Below are 6,371 nucleotides of genomic sequence, written 5' to 3' on the forward strand. Positions count from 1 at the left end.
CATCCTGTGTGTCTGTTATTGTCTGTCTCTCTTAACATCACCACAGTTCCACTCACTCCCATAACCAGTCCACAGCTAGAGCTTCCTGAGTGTCCAGAGCCAGCATGAACTCTTCCACCAAGAAGGATGGGAGCTAGGCGGAGAAATATCCTTGAATATCCTTTCTCAGACCCCTCTACACAACATCCCTAAGCCAGTGAAGGTGAAGCCAGTGCTGCCAAGAGCCATGCCCAGCTCCACGGAGGGTGGGAAGAAGGCAGCCCCAGCGCCATGGAGCTGAGGGATGCTATGTCAGAGAAGCAGTCACTACAGCAGGAGCTCCTGGAGCTCAGGCAGCAGCAGCAGTTGCAGAAGCAGCTCCTGTTCACTGAGTTCCAGAAAGAGTAAGGAGGCAGCCTCACCAGGCAGCCTCAACCATTCCATCCCACAGCATCCCAAATGCTGGGCAGCCCAACTTGCTTCTTTGGACTAGAGCACCCCTCCCCAGAGTAGCCCCCCAGGGCCTCCCTCCTACATTTGCCTTGGCTTGAGCTCTAGGACAGCGTGACTACTTCCCACTTCTCAACACAGCTTTCAAAACCAACTTAAAAGTATGTTCATTGCTGAAACAGAAGGTGACCTTTCAGAGAAGCAGTTCCCCCTGTATCCTAGGACATGACTGTCATCGGCATCTTTAAGAAGAGAGCTGTTGAGATCACAGGGGCCAGGCCTGCCTTCCAGATGTGTGTAACAGTACACCAGCCTCTGGTCCCAGCTCTTCCAACAGCTCCCATAGCATCACCTCTGAGAATGATTTCACTGGCTCAGGCCCCAATGTCCCCATAGAGAACTCCCCCAGGATCAGGCCCTGCCTCTGGATGTCTCACCCAACCATTTCAGCCTCTACAAGTCTCTTTCTCTGTTGAGCATCTCCCTAGGGCTCCAGGCCATGGTCACTGTCAACAACTCACACCTCACAGCTTTCTTGAAGCTGTCAAGCAGCAGGAGGCCAAGAGGTATGCCCTCCAAACCCTGTTGCAGTTGGTGTACTGATGTGCAAGTTCAAGAGCCCATCCTCCATCCTGGCAGCCTTCTGGGCTTGGCTCTTGAGGGCACCAGAGCAGACCAGGCAGCAAGTACCCTGTTGTTAACACTGGCAGGGAGCCAGATGGTACTGGCCTTGAAAGAAGGCAACAACTTGACCACCATCTGTGATGCCTCTGAGGCATGTTTCTTGGCTCTGCTCAATGTGAAAATGCAGCCCTTGAATAAGAAAGTCTTGCAACAAAAGGCCAACATCAACACAGTGATCACACTAGAGAAAGTCCTCAATATCAGCGCAAACACTGGAGCTGTGCACAGAAGTTCCCGGCTGGTACACCATTCCCAGCAGGAGAATGAGGCAGGTGAGATAGAGGAGGCTAAGACTGTGATCACTTAGGAGTTCACACCCCTAAGCCAAGTATGGCACAGATTTGTCAGGAAATTAGAAACATATAATGGGTACAATGTATTATTTTATTAGCTCCAATACTTTGGCCACCTGATGCTAAGAGCCAGCTTATTGGCAAAAAACCCTGATGCTGGGACATACTGAGGGTAGGAGAAGGGTGGGACAGAGGATGAGATGTTTCAATGGCATCACATGGAGCATTGTCCAGGATTGATCACATACTGGGCCACAAAGAGAGACTTGGAAAATTGAAGAATACCGAAATCACATCCAGCATCTTCTTTGAACAAATTGTCCAAAAGAAGGCAAATGGAAGCAAGAAGAACTAGTCTTGAGACCAGGGGGAATGGAAACCACAATCACATAGAGTTAGAAAAAATGAGATGTCAGAGAAATATGTTCAACATGAAGGAACAAAATAAAATCCAGAAGAACAAGTAGGTGAAGTGGGTAAGGCAACCTACTGGAAAAAGAGTTCAGAACAATGATGGTGAAGATGATCCAAGAGCTTAGAAAAAGAACGGAGGCAAGATTGAGAAGATGTAATGTTTACTAAAGACCTAGAGTAAAAAGAGTTATATGGACACCTTATCTTTGACAAAGGAGGCAAGAATATACAATGGATTAAAGACAATCTCTTTAACAAGTGGTGCTGGGAAATCTGGTCAACCACTTGTAAAAGAATGAAACTAGAACACTTTCTAACACCATACACAAAAATAAACTCAAAATGGATTAAAGATCTCAACGTAAGACCAGAAACTGTAAAACTCCTAGAGGAGAACATAGGCAAAACACTCTCTGACATACATTACAGCAGGATCCTCTATGACCCACCTCCCAGAATATTGGAAATAAAAGCAAAAATAAACAAATGGGACCTAATTAACCTTAAAAGCTTCTGCACATCAAAGGAAACTATTAGCAAGGTGAAAAGACAGCCTTCAGAATGGGAGAAAATAATAGCAAATGAAGCAACTGACAAACAACTAATCTCAAAAATATACAAGCAACTCCTACAGCTCAACTCCAGAAAAATAAATGACCCAATCAAAAAATGGGCCAAAGAACTAAATAGACATTTCTCCAAAGAAGACATACAGATGGACTAACAAACACATGAAAAGATGCTCAACATCACTCATTATCAGAGAAATGCAAATCAAAACCACTATGAGGTACCATTTCACACCAGTCAGAATGGCTGCGATCCAAAAGTCTACAAGCAATAAATGCTGGAGAGGGTGTGGAGAAAAGGGAACCCTCTTACACTGTGGTGGGAATGCAAACTAGTACAGCCACTATGGAGAACAGTGTGGAGATTCCTTAAAAAGCTGGAAATAGAACTGCCTTAGATTCCAGCAATCCCACTGCTGGGCATACACACTGAGGAAACCAGAAGGGAAAGAGACACGTGTACCCCGATGTTCATCGCAGCACTGTTTATAATAGCCAGGACATGGAAGCAACCTAGATGTCCATCAGCAGATGAATGGATAAGAAAGCTGTGGTACATATACACAATGGAGTATTACTCAGCCATTAAAAAGAATACATTTGAATCAGTTCTAATGAGGTGGATGAAACTGGAGCCTATTATACAGAGTGAAGTAAGCCAGAAGGAAAAACATAAATACAGTATTCTAACGCATATATATGGAATTTAGAAAGATGGTAACAATAACCCTGTGTACGAGACAGCAAAAGAGACACTGATGTATAGAACAGTCTTATGGACTCTGTGGGAGAGGGAGAGGGTGGGAAGATTTGGGAGAATGACATTGTAACATGTAAAATATCATGTAAGAAACGAGTTGCCAGTCCAGGTTCGATCCACGATACTGGATGCTTGGGGCTAGTGCACTGGGACGACCCAGAGGGATGGTATGGGGAGGGAGGAGGGAGGAGGGTTCAGGATGGGGAACACATGTATACCTGGGGTGGATTCATTTTGATATTTGTCAAAACTAATACAATTATGTAAAGTTTAAAAATAAAATAAAATTTAAAAAAAAAAAAAAGAAAGCTGTGGTACATATACACAATGGAGTATTACTCAGCCATTAAAAAGAATACATTTGAATCACAACAGTATACTAACGCATATATATGGAATTTAGAAAGATGGTAACAATAACCCGGTGCACAAGACAGCAAAAGAGACACTGATGTATAGAACAGTCTTATGGACTCTGTGGAAGAGGGAGAGGGTGGGATGATTTGGGAGAATGACATTGAAACATGTAAAATATCATATAAGAAACGAGTTGCCAGTCCAGGTTTGATGCACAATACTGGATGCTTGGGGCTAGTGCACTGGGACGACCCAGAGGGAGGGTATGGGGAGGGAGGAGGGAGGAGGGTTCAGGATGGGGACACATGTATACCTGTGGCAGATTCATTTTGATATTTGACAAAACTAATACAATTATGTAAAGTTTAAAAATAAAATAAAAAAATTTTTTAAAAAGGGAAGAAAAAAAAGTAAAAAAAAAAGAGTTGAATAATTTTTAAAAAATTGAAATGAAAACTACACTAGAAGGAATCAATAGCATAATAACTGAAACAGAAGAATGGATAACTTATCTGAACAGCAAATTTGTGGAAGTCACTGCCATTGAACAGAAAGATAAAATAAGAATGAAAAGAACTGAAGACAGTCAAATGGACCTCTGAAGCAACTTAAATGTTCATCAACTGAGGAATGGATAATGAAGCTATGGATCATATTAATATAACTACATTATAAAAATCCAAAAAGAAGAAAAAGGACAGAGAGGACCTGAAGAAAATATCTGAAGAGATAATAACTGGAACTTCCTAAACATAGGAAAAGGAACAGTCACTGAAATCCAGGAAGCACAGAGAGTCCCAGGCAGGAAAAATTCAATGAGAAACATGCTAAGACACATATTAATCAAACTAAGAAAAATTAATGACAAAGAAAAAAATATTTAAAGCAACAAGGGAAAGGCAACAAATAACATACAAGGAACTCCCCTAAGTTTGCAGGTAATTTTTCCACAGAAATTCTGCAGGGCAGAAGGAGTGGCATGATATATTCAAAATTTATGAAAGTGAAAAGCCTACAACCAAAAGTACTGTCCCCAGCAAGGATCACATTCAGCTTTGACAATGATATCAAAAGCTTTGCAGATAATCAAAAGCTAACAGAATTCAGCACTATCAGAACAGCTTTGAAACAAATTTTAAAGGAAATTCTCTAATGGAGAATTGGGGTACTGGCAGGAAGGGCACCATCTCCTTTACTAAATATTTCAGACAGCCACCGAGTTCTTTTTGGTTTCTGATTTCAGATTTCTTTGATATGGTCCATTTTCAGTCTTTATTGAATTTGTTACAATATTGCTTCTGTTTTATGTTTTCATTTTTTGACTTCAAGGCATGTGGGATTGTTACTGAGTCCAAGCTCACTCTGCTTGCTGCACAACAGGGCAATAAAGCAGAGGTGGGGTGTTGAGGCAGGAAATATGACTTTATTCAAAACGCTGGCAGACTGAAAAGATGGCAGACTAACATCTCAAAGTAACCATCTTGTCAGGGTCTGGATGCTAGTGTCTTTTATATAACACAGAGCTGGGGTGGAGGGGGCGTGAGGAAATAAAGGAAAAAGGCCATTAATCTTGCAATATCTCCTGGAATGGCCAGCCTGAGGAGGGAGTGTGTTAATTTCTTCATTCCTGTAGCCATCCACAGGTGGACAGGGCCCTGAACAAAGGCAAAGGGGCAGGATTCCCCAAGGCAGGCCATTATGTATGGACAGTATCCTTGTAGTAAACAAACCAACGAGAAGCAAATGTTAAAGTAAATGATCCAACATGGAGTCAGATTTTGTCCTTCCCTGTAACAATTCCCCACAGTCAGTGTCCATTCCACAGTTTTATGGGAAAAGGGGTGATGATCATCCTAATTGCTTCATCAGTTGCATCTTTTGGGGAGTGTCCACCATCGGTACCAATGTTTCAAATGCTGAGATTTGTCTTCCTTTGTTGTTCTTTGGAAAGTGTCTACTTATCTGTAGACATTTAAAAATGTTCACATATGAAAAACATTTATAACCTAAGTGTTGAGAGTTATGTTCTATTCAGTGAGAATCTTTTAGGACTTCAAACTGAGGAGGCAGCATCTGAAGTTAAGGAATTTAGCACTTTTCTATGTATGGGAGGAGAAGGCAATGGCACCCCACTCCAGTACTCTTGTCTGGAAAATCCCATGGACGGAGGAGCCTGGTAGGCTGCAGTCCATGGGGTCGCTAGGAGTTGGACACGACTGAGCGACTTCACTTTCACTTTTCATTTTCATGCATTGGAGAAGGAAATGGCAACCCACTCCAGTGTTCTTGCCTGGAGAATCCCAGGGACGGGGGAGCCTGGTGAGCTGCCATCTCTGGGGTCGCATAGAGTCGGACATGACTGAAGCGACTTAGCAGCAGCATGTATGGGAAGATGCAAGAGTCATTAAATTGAAATCATTCCCTTTGATATGCACCTCACCATCTGGGGCCAGTATCCTGTATTCTCCTTCCTGAGTTTCCTCAAGGCTCACCATGGGGAGTGGCTGCAGTCTGATGGCTGCTAGTCCGCAGGTATTCTTTTCCTTCCTGAGGCTCTGGGGAACTAAAGTATGAATATCAAAGAAAATCTTACTGCACTGAAGGTTCCCCTTGAGATGGGCAGGGGCAGCACCAGGACTACAAAAGGTTTTTGTAGTTTCAAGCAGTAGAAACCCTGGTCCAGAGCTTTGGGACTGGGACAGGGCCAGGGGAGCGGGAGAGGCAGCATCTCACAGCAAGGGGGCCTTTCTGGGATTGTGGGGTTGCCGCTATCTGCTGTCCAGGATCACCCACTGACAGGGGCCACCCATCGGCATCCCCACCCCTGCTGCATCACTCCTGCTCTCAGGCCCTCCTCCCCATGGC

General features: G+C 43.4%; 1 pseudogene; it reads left to right on the top strand.

The window, feature by feature from the left end:
- The first annotated feature begins 283 nt into the window (after window positions 1-283).
- LOC112447521 (histone deacetylase 5-like) lies at window positions 284-1,032 on the top strand (annotated as a pseudogene).
- The last annotated feature ends 5,339 nt before the right edge of the window (window positions 1,033-6,371 follow it).

This window comes from Bos taurus, chromosome 7, assembly GCF_002263795.3.
Source record: "Bos taurus isolate L1 Dominette 01449 registration number 42190680 breed Hereford chromosome 7, ARS-UCD2.0, whole genome shotgun sequence".
Taxonomy (NCBI): Eukaryota; Metazoa; Chordata; class Mammalia; order Artiodactyla; family Bovidae; genus Bos; species Bos taurus.